This window comes from Hermetia illucens, chromosome 2 (assembly GCF_905115235.1).
Source record: "Hermetia illucens chromosome 2, iHerIll2.2.curated.20191125, whole genome shotgun sequence".
NCBI classification, from domain to species: domain Eukaryota; kingdom Metazoa; phylum Arthropoda; class Insecta; order Diptera; family Stratiomyidae; genus Hermetia; species Hermetia illucens.
The window spans coordinates 67,655,479-67,682,944 of NC_051850.1; the positions used below are offsets into that span (position 1 = coordinate 67,655,479).

Here is a 27,466-nt window from a genome sequence, read left to right on the forward strand (position 1 = left end):
CCTCGAGAAAGTGATCCGTGATACTGAAGTAAATGGTACGATCCTCTTTAAGTCCACCCTACTGCTAGCCTATGTTGACGATATCGACATCATGGGAAGAACCACCCGAGATGTACAAACTGCCTTCATCCAGATCGAGCAGGCGGCTATTGGCGCGAGATCTTGAGTTGCACATCAATGAATAATAATAATCGTCGGCGCAACAATCCATGTTGGATCAGGGCCTTGAAGTGTGTTAGGGCACTTCTTTCAAGACCGTAACGGTACACTAGGAGGCAATGTGGTCACCATTGCGCTCGCCCGAGATTATTACCCTGATTTGACTCAGGTACTCATTCACAGCTGAGTCGATTGGTGTCCCACATCAAATCACGATACAAATTCCACTGCCACCAGTGAGATTTGAACTGCGACCTTCCGTACGACAGCCTTGCGCACTAACCACTCAGCTATCCGGACACACATCAATGAAGGCAAGACGAAATATATGGTGGCAACGTCAGCACCAAAAACCAACGAACCAACAACATCAAACCGCACTCGTCAAACGGGAAGAATAAAGATAGGAGACTACAACTTTCAGACCGTTGATAATTTCTCCTATCTAGGGTCGAAAATCACAACCAATAACAGCTACGATGATGAAATCCGTGCACGTTTGTTGGCAGCCAACAGAACCTATTTCAGCTTAGAAAAACTGTTCCGCTCGAAACGTCTCACCATCGGGTCAAAGCTCTTACTGTACAAGACAATGATCTTGCCAGTCCTCATGTATTCCTCGGAGACTTGGTTTCTTAGCAAGAAGAATTGCGAAGTTTTGGCCGCGTTCGAGAGAAGAATCCTCCGAAGAATTTTTTGCCCCCCTCCATGAGGGTGGACGATTCCGTAGCCTACATAATGACGAAATCTATGAGCGATACCATGACTGTCAGGTTATGGATAAAATCTAGCTCAATAGGTTACGGTGGGCGGGTCACTTAATCCGTTTAGATGAGGATGATCTAGCCCGAAGATTCTATAAGGGCAATATCTATGGTAGAAAAAGAAGACGAGGAAGACCCTGCCTGAGGTGGAACGATGACGTAGGTCAGGACGCCAGACAGCTTTCAGGGATATTGAATTTTTGGACCTCGGCGCAAAACCGAGGTGTCTGAAGTTCCATATTAAGGCAGGCCTAGACCGGATACCGGTTGTTGCGCCGTTGATGATGATATACCCTCGAGCAAACCTAAGACGAACAGCTTTGCGAACATCATTAAGTGGAATTTTTTGTAAATTTTAATCTCTTTAGGTGAACGGCAATACGCATGATGTCTTTTACTGTTGTAACACTTGCCTTAACACCAGTTTCTTCCCTGATTTTTGGCATCAAAAAAGACGAGGACTCGACGCAGCTCTGATAATGTTATTGCATGTTGGACAACTCCTTTCATGTTATTTCCATAGTTTGAACCTTTTCGCTTGCAATTACTTACTACATTGGCTTCAACCAGTCTTCCCAGCGATTTCGCGCTGCTTCAAACCAGAATTATGGAGTTTTTTTATTTGACTTTTTCAAACCGCTCAATTGCCTACCGCGACCCATCTGAAATGCAATGTTCAAAATAGTAAAAAGTAAAGAAAATGACCTCGTTCGATAGCCACTACACATCACTTTCTAAAATAACTTTCTTTGAATCTATTCTGATGCGCCTAGAAGTGCAGAGTTTGACGATAATGGGAAGCGAAAAAAGGAGAATTTCTGAGAAACTGTTTGAAAAATGTCATTACATTTATCTAGATTATATTTAGACAAATTAAGCTTCATTGTAAACAATAAAAAATATACCTAGAGTTCCTTGGAAAGAAGAGAAAATGTGGACAAAAAAGGTTGAACCTATTCAGTTGAGCGGCAGTATATGTAATCAACCCTTAAACTGAAAAGTGAAAGATACGATTCATTGTATGCTTAATGGTTCAGAGCTCTAACCTCTTCACCAAATTTCATGCTAATAAATATAACCGTTTCTGACAAAACTTGTATGCTTGTAACAACAGACGACCAGATACACAATCAATCGATTTTAATAAGGTTTTGTTTTCCACAAAATCTTAAAAATGGGTCAAGTTTGAGGGAATGATTTCAATTTCAACTAAACCACGGGTCGATCTATTTAAGACATAATGTGAAACCCTAAATGAGTATGTACAAATTTTTGTTGAAGGTCATGTTATCTCGTTTTGAAAATGATCTAACATCTTAAGGCGCCAGTTATAGCCTCTCGCTTACAGAGTGGTGATGAAAAGGCTGCGGAAATCACCCCAGGTGACCTGTCCGCGCCTCCTGAAACAGATTGTTACCACTCTGTTCCCTTACCACGAAAATAGGGGAAGGCAAATTTTTGTCCAGCCAAATGTTGGCATAATACCGCCTGTAACTGTGGAGGAGCTGCGGGAAATATGTGGTAGGTTCGGTGACAACAAGGCCCCAGGTTTGGATGGCATCCCCAACCGAGCTTTGAAACTGGCAGTGAAGACTAGGCCCGACCTTTTCGTCAACACCTTCGAGGCGTGCCTAAAAGAAGGAATATTCCCTGCCCAGTGGAAAAAGCAAAAGTTGGTGTTGCTTCCGAAGCCTGGCAAGCAACCTGGAAACCCAGCGTCGTATCGTCCTATCTGCCTGTTGGATACAATGGGGAAGATGATGGAGAGAGTCATCTACAACAGACTCCTGCCCATCGTCGAAGCCAGCAATGGTTTGTCGGAACGCCAGTTTGGTTTCCGACGCGCCCACTCTACGGTCGACGCAATTGGCATGGTGGTAAACCTGGCAAAAGGTGCACTGATTTCTGGCGGCTGCTGTGCCGTGGTGGCGTTGGATGTCAAAAACGCATTCAACTCGGCCAACTGGAATAGAATTAAAGGGGCGTTGGCTGACATAGGTGTCCCCGGATACTTAGCGAATTTGGTGGAAAACTACCTTTCAGAGAGGACTCTCTGGTACGGGACGGATGAAGGCCCCAAAGAGTACATTGTCACAGCCGGGGCACCACAGGGATCGGTACTTGGTCCCCTGTTGTGGAATATCATGTATAATGGGGTGCTTCCTCTTCCCGTCCCAGAGGGAACTACGATTGTCGGCTTTGCTGATGACCTAGCTGTGGTTGTTGCAGCAAAACACCCAGAAGATGTGGAGGTTTACGCAACAGAAACAGTGAGAGCGGTAAAGTCCTGGCTAGAAAAGGCCGGGCTGACCTTGGCGGACGCGAAAACGGAAGCGGTCTTAATAACGAAACGCAGGAAAAATAACACTGTAAAAGTGGAGGTCGGTGGACATACGGTCGTATCGAAGCCGGCTATCAAATACCTGGGGGTAATAATTGACACCAAATTGAGTTTTAGGGAGCACCTAGAGTATGCATGCCAAAAGGCAGCCAGTGCCACCACGGCACTTGCAAAAATGTTGCCAAATATTGGTGGGCCGAAACATTGCCGGAGGTTGGTGCTAGCTGGAGTGGTGCGCTCCATCCTGCTCTACTCGTCGCCTGTGTGGGCAGAGGCGCTTGCAAACTCTCAGAGACGGAAGCAGGTGAACTCGGTTTACCGGCGGATGGCTTTGAGGGTTTGCAATGCTTTTAGAACCACATCAGATGAGGCAGTATTGGTGGTGGCAGGCATGATCCCGGTTGACATTCTGGCCAAAGAAATGAGTGTCCTGTACAATGCAAGACACATGGAGGGGCATGCACAGCGTAGAAATGCGGCAAGGTCAGAGTCGCTTGATCTCTGGCAACGCAGATGGGACGAGTCTGCGAAAGGTCGGTGGACGCAAAGGCTCATTCCCAACATTAGGGTGTGGCTTGAGCGAAAACATGGGGAGACCAACTACCACATTACCCAGTTCCTCACGGGACACGGTGGTTGCTACAGGCAGTATCTGCACCGCTTTGGGTTGGATGATTTTCCGAACTGTCCCAGATGCGATGGCATACCGGAGGATCCAGAGCATGTGATGTTTCACTGCCCACGATTTGCGATAGAAAGAAGGAGCTTAAACCAGGTGCTGGGCAGGAGCGGGACCCCGGAGAGCTTGGTTACTGAGATGCTGGAGTCCGAGGAGAAGTGGCTTGCGGTTGGCTCCGCAATCATCCAAATGCAGGAGGAGTTGCAGAAGGAACAAAGAAGGAGGAAAGCTGCAAATAGGAGAAGGATGAGTGCCTAAGAGCAAACCTACCCCGCGAAGTAATACCTCAATGGTAGGTCCCGCGGGGCTGGGGCTGGAGAGACCGGGGGTGGTTTTTAGTGGGTGTGAATCCCACACGCGCCCGCTGTTGTTCCGCCGTTTGGGCGGCGGAGCTGCGGCGGACGTGTCTTTCTAAGATTTTCCACCTCCGTGTACGCACAAAAAAAAAAGTTATAACCTCTCTGAAAAACGACCATTCATCCAATGAAAAAAGGCAATATTGACGAGACAGGTCTATAGCGAAGGCGACTATCGTAAAGTCAACAAAGACTTTAATTTGACAAGGAAAAACTACTATACATTCCAGCGTAAAAGTAACAAAGGGGTAGTAGTAATAATTAAAGGCATTGAACCTGAAGTTAACCCGAATGACATCTTTTAAGCGCTCTCAGGAGAAGGCTTTAAGATTAAACCGGTGTATACCATTAGGGACCAAGACACTACATGCCTATATTTAAGGCGAAGCACCAAACAAGAAACCTTTAAAAGGTGACTTAAAGTTAGACACTGTTCGCTACGCTCCGAACAGACTTGTGCCTACTAAAACCCAGTCAACCTTGTCTTATGCTGATGTTGTGAAATTAAATCGTCTCGGATCAACACAGCGTACCGAATCCGCAACTAACCTAGAATCTATAAGGGTACAATCCATTCAAAGCATGAAGCAATTTACGGCATCAACTGATACGAAACCAGACGCTGATTCTCGAAAATAAATGAACTCTGCTACAATGGGTCACTGGAATGCGAATGGTATTAGCCAGCATTACAAGTATTCCTCATCAACAGTGGGATCGACATCCTTCTTATATCGCAGCCTTATCTCACCGATAAATATAATTTTATGATACCCGGCTGCACTTCTACTCATCGCCTAATGAGGAAATATTTTTTTGCCTTCATGATTTATTTATTGATATATTAAAACCAAATTAATTGGCTGCAAGCTATTTTATATTTCCGAACGTTGACGAAGAATGTAGACTGTTTTGTTGTATTTAAGATTTGATCACTTTTCGTTGTTTTCTATGTAGTGGAAAAATTCCAAAAATGAATTAGTGCAATAAATGTTTGTTGAAATGCTGTAACGATTTCGACCAGAAAAGTTTGCAAAAATATTGGAAATAGTCTAATAAATCAATCTCAATTTTCTGCTAACCGGAAAACAATTTCCCTGAACAGGTTCCATTCGTCCGTTCTGTTAGGGAAATTGATGCATTGCACTAATAAAATATGTGATGTGTTTTCTGACGGGTTTGTGGTTTTCAGATTGGCAAGCTATAATCGGCTATCCACAAAATTACTTGGTCCAAAATTCCATTTTAGGATAGTGGATTCCATTGCATGCCCTAACTAACCAAGGTCGCCCGTCTTTAATGCGCAACTTCCGCTTTTTCGTCAATACGCTTTTATATTGCCTATTAATGCAGTTAGCAAGAATGTCACAATTTGTCTTTAGAAAACTACTTTGCTGCTTCAAATTTTTTTTTAATTTTCTTTTTTAGATTTATTGTTTTTTTAAATTCAATTTTTTTTAATTTATTGTTTTATACGCCATAATTAGAGCCACATATGAAATTAGGCACCTCGGGATAGAAGAAACGGATTATTTGATGACAAGTACCAGGCATTGAAAAAAACATATAAACAGTACCAGGAACCCTAAAAGCCAAACCGCAGAAACGAAAGACGCAAGCGTATAAGATGCCAACCAGGAATTTCTTTATATAAAGACGCCAGGGAGGATTTTTTAGTAGACATGGAGTATGTAAACAATGCTTTGAAGAGACATTTTATTTTGTTTTTCTTTTGGATTTTTTTTCCTTATTTGGTTTTCGAAGTGACTGTGCTTCGGTTGCATTATCATCACAACATCCATTACCCTCTGTGAAAGCGGGATCTCCGCAGAATTAGTAAGAGTAGGAAGTTAGCTGTAATATCGCAAAATCGGATTTGACCTGTAAATAGGTTCGTCGAAAAACCGGAAGCTGAATGACGCAGATGTGAAAGGTTTTGTGTATTTCTTATACAAGAATATTTGAGTGGGCATTTGTTCCATTTGCACCTTGTTTGTAATGTTTACGCATTTAGTTTGTCAAAATATTCACTTTAGTATGATATTGACTCTAAAAGTCTTAGAATACAATAAATTTATAAAAACGTGACAACTTTGACCTATTATAACTTTGATAGGAATAGTGGGATTTCCACCAAAGTTATATGTATCATGCTCTATAGTATACCCTATATTACTATGAAACTTGATGCATAAACTTTAGCGGCATTCCCAGTCACTTCCAAAGAATATACCTATTACAAATACAGAAGCATACTATTATTACCTTTATTTAAACAGAATATCCTCCGTATTTTGAGGCCTAGGCATCAGTTAGGCTAGCCTAGTGATTTTCATTTTAGATTAGAAAGAAATGATTATTTTTGAATGATAATTAAATTTAACAGAATATTTATTTTCAAGATGTTAATGCTAAATTATATTTATTTTGTCCATTATAAGGTTTTTCAATTTACATACCAAAATTTATATATTGAGATAATCGAAATAAGATCGATGTTAGTACTTGTTTCGTCATTTTCTAAATCACTATCTCTTAGTGGCAATACAGAAGCATGATTCCGAATTATCACATCGATGCCATTACTTGCATCACCACTATCATCTCCTGAATAACTCTCAGGATAATCTCAATATACCTCAATATTACATAAGAAATTATTCCTCATAAAATAATAAATTGTTTATCGCCATGGCAACCGATCGGCTAGCGGTCGGCGACAAAAAGCCGATTAATAGGCTTCCGGTCGGTAAAGTATTAATCAAGCTTGTGACTCAGCTTTAAGATAGGTAGAGAATATAAATGGAAATTTCTAGTACGTTATGTATCCAAACCGGGACAACTGGGGACAGATTTTTTAACACACAACTGCCTCGAATCATTTCTTAAACAACTACTTGAAAAATTTTCAGATCTGAGCTGGGCAGCCAATTTAATATCATGACGAACATGTTGGAAATCGGAAACTCGAGGCTGCAAGACTGAAAAGTTTTGTTTGTTTCTTATGTAAGTATATTTGGGTGCACAACTATATTTAGCATGTCAAACTATTCACTTTAGTGTGATTTTTAGTATTTTGGGTTGCAGTAAATTTACAAGAAAAAGGCAAATTTGAGCTACTGTAACTTTACTTCAACGATTTTGACCAAACTTTTTTGTGACTCTAGAATAAACTTCTTCTGAATTTCTCATTACTTTCACAAAAATACAGTTATATACTCTTATTAGCTTAATTTGAGTAGATATCGATATGGAGAGAATTTTGAGGCTCGGACACCATACAGAGGCCCTTCATATCTTTCGGCTGGGTAATTTCTGAGAATGGGTCCGTTAAACAAATCACGCACTCGCTGCCTTTGCTACAAATGTCAAAACTAAGATTGGCTCCGCAAAGTACTAATCGAGACCTTTAATTTGATACCCAACACGACTGTATTCGATGAAAAAAAAAATTACAATGACAAAATTACAAACTAGTGTTGAGGGGACGCAAGAACAGGTAACTCACTGCATGCGTGGGCGCTCAATTCTTACCTTCTCGCCAAATTTCGTGCTAATCGGTATAGCCGCTTCTGAGGAAAGTGCGTGCGACACACAGACATAAAGATATTGAACTGATTTGAATAAGGTTTTGTTTTACAAACAAAAGCTCCAACAAGCTAAAGGCGGCAAACCCTAATTTCAACGAATTCAACGAATTTCAACGATAAAATAGGACATCTGCGAACCTTTGCAGAGATAATGCGCCAGCTCACTGTACCTGGTGCTGGCAAGAGGGGGCCCCGCGGTGATTTCCGCTGTCTAAACCTTCTCGCCTCCCCCGAATCGATAGCCAGTACCACACACCCAAGATGCCGCCGTTATCGCAAAATTGTAGGAGGTATTTTCAACGACGTTCGGGGTACGGAACGAAACGGACGCCATTTCTCGCCTTAGGAACACCGTACCACGAGGATACACTTTCGTGTCCTGGTAGATCGATGTTATATGTATATCGTCCGAGGTACGGACTAAACGTGACCCAACTGTCACCGTAGCTAAATGCATAATAGCCAGCAAAAAATCAATTACCTTGGATATGCTCTTAGTAACAAACATATTAGGTCGCAGAGCGTCGTCTACTTGTACAAGAAAGAAGGAACGAGAAGCTGCGTCGTATTATGTGAGTTTATTCTTTCTGTCGATAGGATTCCCTCTTATAATAAATACCTTTGCTTTTATCTCCTCCCAAAGCAATGCTGCTATTAAAAAGGTGATGTGAGTTGTGTTTGGATAGTATAGAATAGAAGATCGCGGATCAAATATCACTGCGGTATTTCCGCAAATTTCTAGATCTTTCCTGTACAGAAACCCTCAGATATCAACTGGCAGAAAAACACAAGTTCAATTGAATGCAGACCTCCAAAAAGTTTTGGAGTAACACAAACTCGAAAGTTATAATTTTCTCCGCTTCGTTGTTACTGCAAATGGAACTTGGATCGAACATTACAGGCCTGAAACTAAGACACTCTAAGCCGTGACGCTACAAGTTTAAAATACTAATAATCGTCGGCGCAACAATCCAATTGGATCAGGGCCTTGAAGTGTGTTAAAGCACTTCATTCGAAACTGTAACGGTACACTATAGGATTACAGTACCCTATAGGAGGCAATGTGGTCAGCATTGCGCTCGCCCAAGATTACTACCCTGATTTGACTCAGGTATATCCCACTGCCACCAGTGTGAACCGCGGTCTTCCGAATGACAGCGTTATGCTCTAACCACTCAGCTATGCGGGCACTTTAAAATACTATGAGAAGGAAAATTGGAAAAATGCGATTATTAAAGCCGCTTATGAAGTAGTTGCACCAAATAACCGATGTGAAACTCATTGTATTCTCCACAAATTCTACCAATAAAGCTTGAACTTGCAACTGGTGACAATTCTCCCAATAATTTTAACTACTTTCAATGTGAGTGACTGAAAAAGTGATGATTAGAAAGAATACACGGATACAAGGATAAAAGGCCGTTAGGAAAATCGGTAAAGATTTCAACATATTTCTAAGGCCAAATCATACTGATCCAAAATCTATGAAACCTATCGCCCAGAAAGATAAACCCATTCCACAAAATCGGTTCAGATTCATCGAATAACGGATAGAGAAACGAAAGGGGGTAGAGTTTCAGCTTCTCAATCTCCCTGTTCTAGTTTCGAATCCCGGTCCTGTTGTGTTTGGCTTTGTGCTTATATCCGCTGCTGGTGGGTTATCATTTAGACAGTATTAAGTGTGATGGCAATGAAAGAAAAGAAGCTCATTGAAATCTAAGGCTGTGTAGATGTTCGGTTCTTCACAGGAGACGTTACAGTCTCCGTCAGTTCTGAAAAAAGCTAACTTCTAAAAGCTACATGCATGCAGTTTTCCTTTAACATTATAAATAGAGTAAATTGATCTACTTATAATTGCAATCTAAAAATTTGGGAAACTTGCATGACACTCTTTTTCGATTTCGCATGCGCAACCGATCGGTGATATTCACCGTCGATAGAAAGACTTACCTGTAAAGATAGAAAGTATAAAAAAATGAAAATATATGTTCCTCTAATAGATTTGAAACTTTATTTTCTTCAATAATATATGAATTCAAAACAAGCCTTCTAGAATGGTCTCCTCTATAAATACAGATCTTTATCTTTGCACATAATGCATATGTGATTTTCTGTACCATACGGACAATCTTAAGTTTGAAAGACCCTTATCAAAGTTATTACGGTGTGTGCTAAGATAAACAACATTGGCGGTGAAACTATGTAATGAATTCACTACGTATTTGTGCAAAAAAGTGACCCGCTGGTTTCACAGATTTCGCAAATTGAATGTCTTGAATACTATGCCTATAAAACCAGTCATACATCTGAGAGGATTCAATATCATTAATTTCCATAATCTTGTTGAAAGTTAAGTCTGGGTTCACATGTGCATGGTTAACCATGTTATAATTATTTAATTCATATTATAAAATTAATCTTAAAGTGCTCATATAAATAACTACTTTCGGTCACGCATAATTATTTACAGTTGTAGCAGGGACACAACATTGTTGTTAAGGTTGCCGCATAGCCAAGTCCTGATTCACTATTATTTGTTATTAAAATAAACAACTTGACCTAAATGTAAATCAAATATTTCCCATTGATATTGCTTGCCTGCTTTAAACACTCCACTAACACCTATCCGGCTAATAAAATCAATCAATTATATAACAATTACACAATTTTAGTAATTCAATTCAATTTGATATTTTGATTTTCATTAACCAAAAGCTAATTAATAATAACAAAAAAAAAGATTACACCCAAACAGTTTTTTGTGCGTTTTTATTTCAATATTTACTGGACTATGTTCGCTTGATTAGTTGCAAATCTATAATTATTCCCAACCGATATGGAAATTCACTCCGAATTTTGCCACGATCAAAGTCGAGTTTCAGGTTCAGGGATGCTACACACATATTTCATATTCACTTGTGCCTCCATATTGACGAACATATTCGAATTATGTAAATTTTCAAAGATTAGGAGCACAATATTTTTGCAAAATCGGATTGAATATATACATTTTAATTGACATTTTTTGTCACATTGATTGCTATTACCACTGACCACTAAGAGGCAGCAAAGGGGCCGGTTATGCATCGGCTTATTTGGTGCGATTGTCCAGACTCTCATCAATTTTGGAAGGGACAAAAGGTAGTCTTTGACCTGATGGTTGATCTAATGATAATTTTCCGCGACGTTACGAATCTCATAGACCTTTTCTTCTTCTTCCTTCACTTTAGCGTTTGTTCCGTTCATTAACGAGACCGGTAAGTCTAGATCGACTTGGCCACTTTTGTGGGTCCATAGGCGTGGTCAGGTTGGAGTCGAGAGGATTCTCTCAAATCACCATCTGGTGTATGAGACCATTATTGTTTTGGTCAATCTCTGAGAATTTTTCCATTGACTCCAATGTTGAGGCCAATCGTTGCCGGCACGGATTACTTCCCGTACTATCAATGATCTATCTCTTTGATCCGGGATACTTATTTAAATAACATACTAAGCGATTTTGCAATGTGTAGAGTGGCGGATCGCAGTATAGCAATTTATCCCAATCTACGAATTTTTCAGGAATCAGATTTTGTTGTAGTGTATACCGGATGCATTTGCGTTGCGCATGGTCAAACGCTTTCTCTAGTTCCAGGAATGCAATGTAGGCATGGAGCAATTATCAGTTACGAGGACAAATCTACTCAAAAAAACCTGTAACCTACAGTAGTACCTCGTTGATACATAATTGGCTGCTTATTTGTTAACCAGTTCCAAAAGATGAATCGGGTTGGTTGGACGCTTCAGCTCCTCATACATAATGTACAAAGACTCATATACTTTTTTTTTTGAGAATTGTGGGGTCCTGAGTCGGCATCAACTTAATGCCGGACCGGGTCAAATGGAGAGCAACTTACTCCCTCTTTTTTTGGTCCACTCGTTTAGGGCTTAGCAACCAAACCTTAAAAAAAATATCGGGCGAAGAGGGCTTTACGGTTTCTTACCAGGGCAGAGACAAATCATCAGACAATTCCTCACCTCTATCCTGAAGTAATTTGCTCTCCATTTGGTCCGGTCCGGCATAAAGTTGATGCGGACTTAGGACCCCGCAATTTTCAAAAAAAAAAATATTTTCAGCTCTGGCAAATAAGGCGAATTTGCGCTCAACATAATTTGTAGACATGTTGTGTTCTGCGAATTATATAAAGGAGCACTTACCATCTGCGAGCCACTTCGATCAAGCTGTTCCCAGGGCAGAGGTGAGGCAGCGTCTGACGATTTACCTCTGCCCTGGTAAGAAACTGTAAAGCCGTCATCGCCTGAAATTTATTTAAAAATTCACATGTTTTAAAGCTTAATGCAATTGGGGCTTGAATTAAGGCGTTACATCTGCTTTAATTCTTTCTTTCTTAATTTTTTATTAACCCAAAATGCGCTTAAACATCTCTAGATCCATAATCAATAACGGTCTTAGAAATATTTTTTAAAACTAATCTTCTTGAAACCTAACAAGAAAACCGGTTGGTTAAAACCACAAAACACTTTTTAATATGGCAAAGAGATCGGGGGCAATATTATAGCACCTAGAAAAAAAATGTTAGAGCAAAATATAGTCGAGGAAGGGAAATTGTATGGGGTAGCAGAGTGAAGTTAAAACAAAATTTTATGAAGCATATTATTATGAAAAGTTATAGCGTTTTTAAACTTCAAACACGTTTTTCTCGGAACCACGTTTTCGAAATCGTTGAGCAGTAGAACTCGAAGAGTTTTAATCCGCCCGACCTAAAAATTTAATTGTAACTTCTTCATCTGATTATCTAGTGAAGTACACATGATTTTAGCAATTGATGACGACATTTTTTGAGTCAATTTTTTTCGTCAAAAAAGCAAAATCCCGCCATTTTGCGGAAAATAATTCTAAAATTATAATTGTGTGTACTTCACTAGCTACAACTATGTAGTTCATGAAAAAAAAATTATGTTTCCAGATGGTGATACAAGGGACTTCTGCTGCTCGCTGCGGGGGACTTCCAACAAATCTTGTATGTTTCTACGGTGCTACAACCGCCATTAGGTGAAATAATTAGCAATCTTTTTTCACTTCTGAAGAGTTACTTAATCGATACTTGTGGACTATAATTGAAAAATGTGCTTAGAGAAAAATCTCCAAAAAAAAACCCTTCTTTTGGAGGCTCCAAACAGATATAACCCCATAAGCTTGAAGACAGTGCTTCAGGAATGAAAAGTATTTTGAATTTCCTATGCAAGAATGAATGAATGATATTCGATGATGAGTTGCAGTAAGTTTGCACAATAGAGATAATGGGTGATGGTAATGGGGCGATTTCCACCAAGCTTGGTAATATTATCCTCTATATTATAGCAAATATTACTACAGAAGTTAATGATTCTAGGATGAAACTAAGGAGAGATTTTAGTTAACTTTCCAAAATATACTAATATATTATTATAAACTTTAAATAAACAAACAACGGTATGGGGGGTATTTTCAAGTCTAGTCATCGTATAGCGTCAACTTCGTGATTTTTTCAGATATTTCGATTAAGTACTTTCTGACAACGGATCCATGCAAGAAATTACCAGTTTCCAGTCCCCGTACTCCCACCTTTTTCAGCAAATCTCGTTTGGCATCCCACACAGCTATATTCGTTAAAAAAATTACACCCCACTTTTGCATGTAAACAAAAGTTGAAAGATATATTTCACTTTTTCTTTAAACTCAACGGAAAACGATGCTACTCGCTGTATGCGAGAGGATTGATAGTTCTCGCCTTTCTACTAAATTTCGTGTTCAAGAAGTAACCGTTTCTGAGAAAATAGTTGTGACACTAATTTTGATACAGTTTTGTTTTATGCAAAGCTTTAAAAAAGCCGAGTCAACAAGGCACTTGGAGTCGAAGCTCATCGATGGAAAACTTAAGTCTAGATTCAAATTCTGCAATTGTTCGAGTGAAAGGGGACCAATCCAATTGGGATCCAGTACTTAACAGACGAACTGAAGCAGGCCCCATCTGTCAGCACACCTGACCCCCGGATTATGTCAAAATAAAGGAGAATGGAGACTTTGGGTCATCTGCGGCAAAAGACAAACCGAAGTAGCAGCGGTTCTTAGACAATTCCAACTCTTCAACCCAAAGGGCAGCAAAGAGAGCTCGGTCAGCAACGGCTAAGTCTTCATTTGCAGCTCGGGCTATATAAGCAGACGGATAAGTCGTAGATGACAACACCCATCTACCCAGTTATGATCCCGAGCAGTGTGAACAGCTTAGGAGGAAACCCCTCGTTAATTAAGTTTTGCTTTGAGTCCGGAGGTGTATGCCGTAATATAATACGGCTTAACTTTTCTGACGAAAGCATGCACAGGTGGTTCAGACTGTACCGCAGCGCCCGCGGAGGGTGCGTGCCTAACCCTGAAGAGGGTCTCTGGACTGCCATCGTTCAAAAAGTGTTATTTTTGGCTCCCAGAAGAGCGTAATAGCATTAATGTTATCGAACATCTTGATATCCAAAACAACTCCAACACCTCCAACTTGATGTTCCCAGGCAGGAAAGCAGGAGAGAGAGCCGATAGGCTGGGAACTTTCCTTACTATCGACATACCTGAACTAGATATTAAGAGAGTTCAGAAACAAACGGGTTGCTGACTCTACTAGGGACTTGGAACCAAGTATCGGCCTCTAAAACCATTAAAGGGAACGTGCAGCCCACAACATATTTCTCTCCATATTTCTCAAATAAATTTACAGAATTTATCAGTCGCCGGAGCAATAGCTGCAAAACATTTATATACTTCACAAAAGAAACAACCCCGCTCCTGCATGGTTGTTGTTGGTTAACGACCTAAATGATGGTGCAACACCAAACTGACTATAAAAACTCAAAAGGGAAATAAGGTGATTTTTTGGGTACTCTGCTTATTTTCCTTATGACGTAGACGAAGTTCCCAGTGGAATATTCATCAAAGCTATCCAATATGCTAAAAGTAAAGGTAAACGGCACTACTTCATGTGTCCACCTGGAAAATCCTTAGTAAACATTAGGTGGCTCCGAAAGCCTGCCCATATGGTTTCTAGATTCATCTTCGAAGAGACATATTCCGTCGTAATCACCTAAAGAGAAGAATAGCCTCCTTTAGGATTACTGACCTTATACTCTTCACCGAAGAATTAGTCGTGGAAGACGAATGGGAGGCAAGGGTTCTCCCGGAAAATTCGGTCCGACCCCTCGGAAAAATGATAGAGGAACAATGTTTGCGACAACAATGGCGGGTGGCACAATTGGAATCTGTTCCGATAATTGTACAGCGTTATCAGCTCTAGGCAACAACGACATATCAAGCCAGTTGGTGTGGAATTTCTACTTCTGCTTTTTCTGTGAGTATATTCGGGTGAACTATCCCATTTGTACGTTGCTCGTTATGTATATGCATTTAGCATGTGGTCCTCAGAGGTGGCGGTGAGGAAGACGGGGCGGCAACCCTGTCGGCCAAACCAAAACCAAGTGGCCGAGGAGAACCTCCATAGTGGTGGCACCGGGAGACGCTGTACTCACTTTGGTTTGCCGGCCATGACGCAGTAGGCGAATGCTCCAAAGGCCTAGTCAGGGCGGTCATCTGAAGTGGCAAATTGGTCACAAAACCTTACCAGGGTACCATGGGAGCCGGGATAGCCCCTGGACTCTCATACTTTGAGTGAACTATCGTTGTATGTGAGTACGGCTCGGTTATTTGCGGTAGGCTCCCTAGTGGGAGTTTCATGGGGGTTGTGGTTATGCTCAAGCGAGAAGAGACCTTCGGGCCTCGGCGTGGTGTTGCGTTTCAAGACGGGTGCCGTACTCCTTAGTTTGGTAGAGATTTAGGTAATTCTTACATCCACCAGTATGAATGCTAAGCCATGCACTTGCTATAGACAGGTACCGTTGTTGCTTGTCTCAGCGGGGCTCTGATTGTGGTCACAAGATCAATCCGTGTCTGAAGAGGACCGAAGGATTAAGTCTCCACGACAGGAGACAAGAGCTTAACTGCATTTAGCATGTCAGACTACTCACTTTAGTGTGATATTGATATTTAATTGGAGTAAATTCACACGGCAAAGTCAACTTTAAGCTACTGTAACTTTGTTACTAATGGAGAACTGGAGATAATATGCTGCATATTATAATTTATACTACTACCAAATTTTATAACTCTGGGATATACTTAAGGGGGGTCTTACTCGATTTCCTAAAAATATGCTAATACACTATTTTTAACTTAATTTGAACGGATATCGATATGGAGAGTATTTTGAGGCCTGGGCACCATACAGGGGCAACTTCATTATTTTTTTCAGATTTTTCGGTTGGGTAGTTTCTGAGAATGGGTCCGTTAAAAAAATCATCACTTTCGACCCCTCCCACTCCCAGCCTTTCTAACAAATCTCAAAACTAAGACCGGTTTCGAAAATTACTAATTGAGAGCTTTCATTTAATATCTCACATGACTATATTCGGTGAAAAAAGATTGTACATTCTCCCTCCCCCTTTAACATGTATGGGGACCCCCTTAAATCTCAACGTGGAAGGATACCACTCACTGCATGTCTGGGCGTTAACAGATCCCACCTTCTCACTAAATTTCGTGTCAATCGGGATAGCTGTTTCTGAGAAAAGTGCGTGTGACAGACAGACAGACAGGCATTGAACCGATTTTAATAAGGTTTTGTTTTGCAAACACAACCTTAAAAAATGCTCCATTCCAGTATCCCTCTTTACCGGCAATTTCCTCATTAAAATAAAATAAGTCCTTATTGAAAAAAGAAGGAGAGAAAAAAAGAAAAGAAAATCAACAATTTCCGAATACTAGAACAAAAGATACCACTTGAAATTGCTCAACTATCCATCTTTTATCCGATCGGCTGTCTTCACTTGAATTTTATATTTTACTTGCTTAATGATCAAGACGGAGTCCTCCTTTCTCTTCTCTTCTAAAATTGTCCATCTATCATTTCTTTTTTAAATTCCAAGAGCTCAGGTTGCCAATCCCTGTTTTTTTCTTTTCTTATCCCGACCACAGGGGATGGTCCATTTCAATCCAGTTTCGCCAACCTTACGGGAATCTGACGAATAGGCGAAGGGTGAATTGTTCCGAATACTATATGCAATGTATATGCAATAAGAAACACGATACCGAAACAATGATACTGTGTTATTTACTTCTCTGCCACAAACAACAACAAAAATAAACATGACAAAAAAGTAAATTAATATTTTTTGTAACTACTGAAAAATGAAAAATTGGGGTGGAAGTAGCGGGTATCAAAGAGAATTTGCTTGCCTGCTCAAGACACACCAGCGCACATGCAAGGGTGTGGATGGCAATGTTTGGTCCCCAACATCAAGCCAATTATCTGCAGAGGTTAGGGGATGGCCTACGAGTGCCAAGCATGTGGAGCCGGCATTTGATTTAGGCCAAAAAACGACACCCAATCGGATTGGCTGCAAGCGCTTCCAAACCTACACAAACCAAACACTCCGTCCAAACGTTTGAATTTGTAAATCCCATAAGACACAGCCATTATATCGCCGGCAGCGACCAACGCAAATTTAAACCTCGGGAGAAAGGAGGAAGTGATCTAACTCGCTGGCTGGCGGCTACTATGAACTTTGATGGAACCAGGAAACATTTCAAAAATATGCTTCATTCAACTCTCCGGATCACCAAGCGCGTTAAGCGATTTATCAACCAAGATACTTGGTTGTGCAATGACGATGTCCGAGCGAAGGTCCGTAAGAAAAACTGCCTGCATCATAAATTTTTGCTATAAAGCCGATAGATGGCGGGAAAATTTCGAAACGAATTTTAACGGGAGAATCCCTCACCAAACACTTTCGCAAGTACTACTGAAATTTGGAAAAATTTCGGTACCACAGAAGTAGAAAAGGCAACCAAATGAATGGAATGGGGGACAGCAACAGGGCATTGCCGCTGAGCCGAACGAAAAAGATGCAACCCTCTGTCTCAGTCAGTTTTTTAACCAAGCATAATCGTTTTAATATCGAAAAAGGAAAGGCAGATCAGCAGAACCTTTAAATTACTGCCTTACGCTTCTTTTCTTCTCCTTGACAATCACATTCTCGACATATTCAAATTATCATGAACCAAACCGGATATATCAATTACTGCCGAACTACTAACGTGATACACACTGGGCAGTTACTCCTAGGAAGTCACCTTGAGAAGCACTGCATTGCTTTTCTGGATTTAGAGAAGGTGTTTGATCACATAAACTTTCCTAATAGCGACCTACCCGGAACTAAATGACTTCGGAGCAATCCTCTTAGCAACGAACGTGACTGCAGCATGGGGTTTTTCACGTTTCAGCGCAACTAGAATGAAGTGACGTTCCAAAATTGTCGTATCAACAAACGTTTCAAATCCAAAATCTATTCCAGCGTCGTTCGACCTGTTGCCGTTTCCTAAGACAATGAATGCCGCCTCACAGTAATGGAGGCGGGGAAGTTGTGTCTGATCACTGACGTAACACCATTTCGGACGTGAAGTGATTACATCCGCAGTCAGTATGGGATTGGATCTTTCCTGGCAAAATTATGAGAGGGGTGTTTTCGGTTCTATTTTCATGTTTTCCATCATTATGATAATTTACTAAGATGCGCCTAACAGGAAGAAGAACTTCAGGTAGTAAACGTATATTTTAATGCAAAGAAAACATTAAATTTCATGATAGGTTAAACAGTTTATGTATGTGATAGATACACAGATGAATGCAAGAACTTAAAAAGTTTCAAAACATGAATTTTATAAACGAGTTTATCTTCTTCTTCATAGAATAGTAGCTATGCGAGTAATTGTTTGGACGCCAGAGTAGATATCATTTGTTAAAATCTTTAAGATTAAATTCTTCCCCCATTTGAACTGCCAAAGGTCAGTCTGATACAAGAAAGTAATTAGCGTAGGTACGCATACCGAGTATCTTCGTTAAATCTAAAGATAATCGTATGAGATATAGTTTTGGGGCTAACATTTACACAACTAAATGCAGAAACAGGTTCTACTGCCAATAATGCAAAAAGTTCGTTGATTCCTAAAGTACATTGCGCCGAGATCGTAAAATCTGGGGATTGTTTAGTAGGAACAATAAAACGATAGACTGAGCACATATGGTCTCCACTGCTTGATTAGTATTCATTGAACAGCTCACTTTTCGCCAGTAACGTAACTGTAACTCACTGAAATAGGAAATCTTGTGGTCAAGATTAACAATAAGATTGTCTATCCCATAGAGAATGATGCTCTGCGGTTATCTAGAGTTGATAAAGTTCGTCGATCTGTACCCTAGTATTCTCTCGGTTTCCAGGAATACTGTCCGATAAAAGGGCGATTTGCATGTATAGTAAAAGTTGCGGAAAAATAAATGTGTCCAATTCGAATGAGTACATTTGAGCTTCATAAGAGCATACAAAATAGAATATATGCATCAAATAATTGTTCGTCTCATTTCTCCTTACAACCTGTGCATATTAAAAGAGCTCACGGACATTTTAGAAGTTAAACTTATTACTTTTCATAGAATTGAGTTGGGGATTTTGTGTTTAAGCAATCAATCTGATTTGAAAAACGTTCAGTTTGGTAGTATTGTGAAGAAGGAAGTTGAGGTATGAGAGGTTTTGTGGTTTTCTGATGGGCATTTTCAAAAGTAAACATGCAATCCAAAATGTCAATGCACACAGTTTTTGGTACCGTCTCATCTAGCCTGACATCACAGGCTCCCTTTATATTTGAGAGTCAATTAAGTTCCCATTGGAAATCGGTTTTGAAAATTTGTAACTTAACCGTAACCGCTCTATTGACTTTCGAAAAACTAATTCAAAATCAAATCATTTAGGAGAGATAATAATGGCTTCAATTTGAGGACTAGATAATTCCTTCTGATAATTTGTGGGAATGTTTAACTTCTACTTTGAACTAAAACGTCTCCATGAAGCCCGCCAGTCATATAAGTTCACTTTATGTGGTTATGATGTCATATAGTCCTAGAGAGCAATAAATTTATGTGAAATGCGAAACTTTGACCTTCTATAACTTTGTTAATGATAGTTAGATTGTCTTCATACCAGGAAGATCCAGAATTATGTCCTATATTATCACCTATACTGTTACCAAATTTTATACTTCTAGGATGAACTTAAAGAGGGTTTTCGAATAAATTTCTAAAATATGACAATATTCTGTTGTTAGCTTCATTTGTGCGGATATCCAAACAGGATGTATTACGAGACCTAGAATTCATGTAAAAACACTATTGTCAATTTTTTCAGATTTTTCGGTTGGATAAGTTCTGAGAAGAAAACCAGTTTCACTTTTGAGTCTTCACTCTCCTTATTTCACCCTATAACAAAATGAGTTTCGAAAAGTACGAATTGAGCCCTTTCATTTGATACCCGACATGACTATATTCTGAAACAAGTCGGGAAACTGGAAGCTGGGCGTTTCAGGTGTGAAAGGTTTTGTTTGCTTCTTCTGTGAGTATATTTGAGTGTAGAAATATCCCATTTGTACGTAGCCTGTTATGTATATGCATTTAGCATGTCAGATTTAGTAATTCGGGTAAATTTACAAGGTAAAGACAAATTTGAGCTACTGTAACTTTGTTACTAATAGTATGATTTTGATCAAACTTGGGGATAATATGCTTCATATTATATTTTATACTACTACCAACTTTTATAACTCTGAGATAAACTTAAGGGGGTTTCACTCAATTTTCCCAAAAATGAGATAATATACTATTATTAACTTAATTTGAACAGATATCGGTATGAAGAGTATTTTGGGGCCCGGGCACCATATAGAAGCAACTTCATGGATTTTTCAGATTTTTCGGTTGGGTAGTTTCTGAGAATGGGCCCGTTAAAAAAATCATCAATTTCCACTCCTACCACTCCCAGCCTTTCTAGCAGATCTCAAAACTAAGACCGACTTCGGAAAGTACTAATCGACCTTTCATTTGATACCCCACATGACTATATTCGTTAAAAAAAAATGTTACACCCCCTTTTTACATGTATGGGGACCCCACCCTAAATCTCAACGCGGAAGGATACCACTCACTGGATGTCTGGGCGTTCCCAGTTCCCACCTTCTCACCAAATTTCGTGTCAATCGGTGTAGCCGATTCTGAGAAAAGTGCTTGTGACAGACAGACGGACATTGAACCGATTTTAATAAGGTTTTGTTTTGCAATGGTGACACTCGCATGCACACAGACCACATGTCCTCACTAAATTTCATGACGATCGGTTCAGACATTTCCGAATTAATCGAGTGTGACAAACAGACAGACATTGGATCGATTTAATAAAATTTTGTTTCACACAAACCCTTAAAAGGAGATGTGATATCTTGCTTTTGATGCTAATTGTACGCAACGTTGGTTTCGAAAAGCCCTATAAATTTAAATAGACTGCACAACAATTCTTTCATTAACATGATACATATACGTCAGCAGCAATGTACGGATTGTTAGAAATGATAAGAGGAAGGAACTCTCGTTACGAAGTACAAACAGTTTTAAAAGATTATACTGCTAAATCGTGTGAAGACTTGTGAAATAGCAGCTACGTCAAAAGAAATATAAAAGGTGTTTTATCTAGGCATCGAAACCTGTTAGACATTTCAAGACCGCGACTGTACACTACTAGCAGAGAATATCTTGAGCATTGCACTCGTCCGAGATTATTACCCTGATTTGACTCAGCTACACATTCACCGCTAAGTTGACTGATATCCGTCTTCCAGTCACGATGCAAGTCCCTCTGCAACTAGTTGGATTGAAACTGTTTCTGTTATAGCAGTTTAAGGCTATAATCACTAAGTCATCCGCACACTTTCTCCATTTGCCCCAGCAAACAGTGACAGAGCAGTGATCAGGTGACAGTTTCTGTTGATGTAAAAAACATTTGCTTACAAACGCAGTGGATATCGCACCAGCAATCGGGAAATGTTGAGATCACCCCTGGAGTGGCCAAAGGACTAAATCAATTAAATAGCTCCGGCTCCATCAGTGAAGCTTTCGATGAAACTTTACGCGGAATGCCATCAACCTGAAAATGAATAATAGTTTTTAAAATCATTCTTTGTTCTTTTGCTTCCCTTCTCCTCTTGAGTAGTCTACGAACCAAAACCAATGATTCAACTTCGTTGTTTTTCCTGCGGAAAAGCAAAGTAGTTTTACTTAATCGACTTTTTATTCAGTAATATCACGATTTTCGCAACCTCTAGCAAATTCTAGGTAACAAGTTCTCCCATTAGCCGTAAACTTCGGCTTCAATTCCGACCAAATATCCATTACTGAATTCGGAATTCTTCGGAATATTCTAGGTGAGACAAGACTGAGAGTTTGCAGTTCTTTTCTTGGTAAGAACTCAGGTCTCCGAGGATTACATGAGGACCGGCATGATCATTGTCCTGTAGAGTAGAAACTTTGACCCTATGGTGAGGAGTTTCATGCGGAACCATTTTTATTAGCTCTGTTGCTGCTCTGTCGGCTGCCAACAAAGTCCTATGGAGTTTGTCGTAAAAGTTGTTAGTGGGTGTAACTTTCGGTGCACGGTAGAGCATCCCTCCTTATTTTAGGCTGTTGTTGATGGTGCTGTTGAAGTGACAAGGCTTTGTACGGCAATGAAATATCAGGATCATCTCAATATGAGGTGACGCAAAGCAGAGTGTGAGTTGACAGTTCATGGTTATTATGGGCAGACCATAACATCTGAAGTGAATGACAACTGTTAAAACCATCAGCGACCTTAAAAGCAAAAGGAAACCTTGCAAAACTAGCGAGTAAACTTTTTAGTGTAGAGCCCGGTCCCGATTTAACAGATCAGACATGTGTCACCAATGAGATTCTAAGACGTCAAATGCATCAAACGGCGACTCTGTCAGCTACTGAAATTGTCCAAAAGTCCTATCCGAAATGTGAAGAGGAGAGACATCTAAAAGCGGATCTTTTTGCCCGTCTTAGTCCAATTACGCCAATTCGGCGATTATCATAAAATGAAATCCTAATATAGTACTTCTGGGTGAAACCAGGTTCCACTATCATTAGTCCACATCTACAAGCCTCAATCTTTTAAGAACTAGCAGACACTTTTCAAACCGAAGTAATCGCAGTACTTGTCTCAATACCATCCTCCATCATACCAGTACGCACCATAAACTTCCCCAACTTGATCTATTTCATGAATGGCATCCTTCGTAATAATCAACATAAACATTCGCTTTTTCAACCGGAAACAAAACGTCGATCAAGCTGAAAAGCAACTATGAATAACCTTTAAAAAATGATTCACTTTTGTAAATCCGTTCATGCCTCCATTGATCAATCAGCGGCTTTCGAAAGACCATTTTTCTAGTAAATCCCTTTTCTTTTTTTTTTTGGGTAGGGTAGGTGAATGCATTTACGCACACAGTGTTGGACTCCCGATTCGATACGTCGTCGGACTACCAACTAAACACCTCCCCATCGTCAGAGACCTAGCCTGGAACCGTTTGTCACATTACTTCGGGCCAGCCCCCGAACTCTCCCGCCTTGCGGAGCCTTCAAATCAGGGAATTCCTTTCACCAACGGGAGGGGAGAGGAGGAAGGGAACTGTCAGTTCAAGGAGCCCCCTGCCATCCGGCTCCTCCACCGGCCGAGTTCTATCTTCTTAGCAACGAGAAGGGCCCGAACGTAATGGACAACACGGTTCCACCTGTCAGCAATCCTCAGCATCTCTTCCACAATGTTGTCTGGGGAGAGATCCCCTGTGTTTAAATAGAGCTGCTGACGAACCCCATCCCACCTTCCACAAGAAAAAAAAGTGTGGTGGGCATCGTCCACAACTCCATTGCAAAACACACAATCCGGAGAACACGCCTTTCCAATCTTGTGCAGGTAAGACTGAAAACCTCCATGCTCACTTAAAAACTGGGTAAGGAAATAGTCAGTCTCACTATGCTTCCGATTCAGCCACGCACCTAAGTTGCCGATGAGCCGCACAGTCCATCTGCCTCTAGTTTCATTTTGCCAAGAGAGTTGCCACTCGTCTAGAGTGTGTTGCCGTTCTTCGCGAGCAACCACCTCCCTTGGATCATCTCCCTTGCGCTTGTATATGGCCTGATGCTCCCTAGCAAGAAGGGCAACGGGGACAACTCCCGCGATCACCATCACGGCCGGTTCAGAGACTGTGCGGTACTCAGACGACACCCGTAAAGCTCCCCGTCTCTGTACTTGCGCGAGGCGTCTACGATATACCTCCTTGTTAAGTCCGCCAGTCCATACCTCTGCGCCGTAGAGCAGGACAGACTGCGTTGAGCTCATCAGGAGACGTCGCCTACTAGACGTAGGACCCCCAATGTTTGCCATTAGCCTACTTAACGCCGAAACTCCAGCCGCAGCCTTGTCCGCTGCTGCTTGCATTTGCTCAGAAAAGCTCATTTTTGAGTCAAGAGTCAACCCGAGGTACTTTACCGCTGATTTTGACTCGATTATCGACTCGCCGAACGATATGGGACGCAGAGTCGGAATTCTCTTTTTAGTCAGGATGACTACTTCGGTTTTTTCCAGTGCAAGGTTGAAACCATGAGTAGTCATCCATCGGCTTACCCGTCGCATCAATATGCCGAGTCTGCTTTGCGCCTGTTCGACAGTGCGTCCAGCAACAAGCGCTGCGACATCATCTGCGTAGCCGACCAGGCGCAACTCTTCTGGCATGTCGAGTTTAAGCAGACTGTCATAGGTAGCGTTCCAGAGGTCCTGCCCTAGGATGATCCCTGTGCTACCCCTGACGTGACCTCCATCCACCTTTGACCCTCTAGTGTTTCATAGAGCAGGGAGCGGGTCCTCAGATAGTTCCTCAAAATCCATAAGAGATAGTTCGGCACGTTGAAGGTATTGTCTAGTGTGCCTAGAATGTCTTTCCATCTTACGGAATTGAATGCGTTTCTGACGTCAAGCGTTACCAGGAGCACCACCCGTCGAGTTCGGCGGCTATGTGCCTCTGCTCGTCGAAGGGCGTCCACGACCTCCATGACAGCATCAATTGTCGACCTTCCTGCCCTAAAACCAAACTGCCGGGGAGATAAATCTCCGGCAGCGCGTATCGCTTCAGCGAGTCTACTTCTGATGAGCTTTTCGAGCACTTTCCCAGCAGTATCAAGCATACATAGTGGGCGGTATGAAGACGGTAATTCGGGATCGCCTTTCCCTTTAGGGATCAGCGCAAGCCTCGCAACTTTCCAACGAGCAGGGAAAATGCCCTCTTTCAGGCAAGCGTTGAATGGGCCCAGCAGTAGGTCTGGGCGGTGTTGGAATACCAGTTTGTATACTTCTGCTGGAATACCATCGGGTCCTGGCGCCTTCCTGTTTTTCGTAGAGAGGACTGCCTGTTCCAACTCTTTTATAGAAAAAAGTGGACAGTCCTCTGCGCTCTCCGCGCCGACGTCACCATCCCATACGGGGTGTGCAGGGAAGAGTGCCCTCACAATGCGGTCCATCTGCTCGGCCTTAAGTGAACAGGGTTTCCGCAGAGCCCCGATTTTTCGGGTTACAAGTTTGTAACCGAGTCCCCACGGATCCCCATTCACCTCGTCGATCATATCTTGCCAGCAGCGAGCTTTGCTCTTGTTTATTGCGTTGCGGAGTCTACTTTTGGCTGATTTGTACTCCATCATTATGGTACATGACTCCCCCCGGTCGCCTAGACGTTGTGTTAAGCGGCGGAGCCTGTGACACTCCTTCCGGAGCTCTGCGATTTCCACTGTCCACCAATACATGGAAGGTTTGCCGCGCCTCGATGTCTTCCTGGGCATGGAGGCTCCGCAGACCGTCGTTATCAGGTTCATAACTGAATTTACGACAGTGTCAGCCGCAGCGCCACCGCCCCCAGGAGTACCCTTCAGCATGGCCCCACCTGTTCCCAGAGTTTCGACAAACTTCCCGGTGTTCATTTTCGCGACGTTCCATACACAGAAAGATCGCTGGGGTGGCGCACACCGAGAGTTTGTGTCCACCACTTCGAAAGCAATGTATTGGTGGTCACTTGCCGAAAAGTCTTCCAGAACTCGCCACCCGTCCACCAACGACACCAGTGATTCCGTTGCGAAGGTTACGTCTGGAATGCTTCCTTCGCAGCAAGGGCGCCGGAACGTTGGGGTGGATCCGGTGTTTAGAACTACCAGTCCTGTTCTCGCCGCCATTTCCGGAATTCGTTTCCCTCTGGAATCTGTGTGAGGCATGCCCCATTCAAGTGCCCTAGCATTGAAGTCACGCCCGACCAGGATCCGCCCATCCATGCTTAAGATAGCGTCCTCCAAAGTATCAAGCCTCCGACGAAAGTCCGGCATCGTCTCATTCGGCGTAAGATAGACACTAAAAAACGTTATCCCTGAACACCGAATCCAGACAAAGCCGTCCCCTCGGCCTTGGGCAAGAACCCCTAGGAGGGTGCCGTCCCGAACCCAGATGGCAGCGGTACCTGATATGTCTGGGTGCCATGAAACTGGGCCCTTGTTTCGATACTGCTCCCTGATGAGTACTAAATCAGCTTTGGTCTCCGCAGCGAACTGCGCTAGCAACTCGTGAGCGGTTGCACTCCGGTGCATATTGATTTGTAGGATGCGAATCATGTTGACCGTATCCTAACTCTTTCCAGTTCTGCTCTGAAAACTGGACACCGCCCGGATCCCGCAGTGTGCGCAATGCTCTCATCAGTCGCGCCACGGTCTTTGCATAGGACGCAGTTTTCCTTTTCATTGCAGCTGTTCACTTTATGGCCTACCTGACTGCATTTACGGCATGTTGCCCTTCTGTCAGGTCCCCGACAGTTTGCAGATGTGTGCCCATAATCCAAACATCTGTAACCTTTGGTTGGAGCGGCCCGAATTCGTATTCTACACACTACCCAACCAATTCTTATTTTCCCGCTATTTAGAAGCTTCCTCGCGTATTGCTCGGCAACTTCCACCACAGCGAGTTTTTGGCCTCGGGAGTTTGCGGAGGTGATACTAATCCGCACATTAGTTACCTCCGGGCATTCGCGTTTGATGACCTCTTCTAGTAAATCCCTTAAATTGAAAAAGTGTTAACAAGAAACGGCTAGTCAAAATGGAGGAAAAATCCCATCCTCCTCATCACCATTCACAAACTGGAACAGTGTTCAAGAATTAAAATTGTCTCCATTAAGTTACCAATCGCTCAACAATCTGTCAACAGCACTATCCTGGAATTTCTGCCCACCAACCAACGTGACTTTCTCATTGTGAAAACTGGTACCTAGCTTGGAATTAAAAGCAATACTTCTACGAATACTTATCTTCTTAAATTAAAGAAAGTTGTCGATCCCGTTTAGCAATACGAACTTTAGGATGACTAGTAGTATGTGTCGAAGGGAGTCTGAAGTTTCGCCATAAAATCCTCAACAAATAGCTGAGTGATTTAGAGCCTACAGCCCTACTATCGATGCTACACTAATCTCTACGTTCGTGCAAAGCATCAGGCGCAAGAACGACTCAGTGAAGGACGATTCCGATAGTCACTTCCAG

General features: G+C 41.7%; 1 protein-coding gene across 4 annotated transcripts in view; it reads right to left on the minus strand.

Moving 5' to 3' along the window:
* Nucleotides 1-27,466, minus strand: part of LOC119650302 (HIV Tat-specific factor 1 homolog) — a 471,609-nt gene that overhangs the window by 205,915 nt on the left and 238,228 nt on the right. The window lies entirely within an intron of this gene.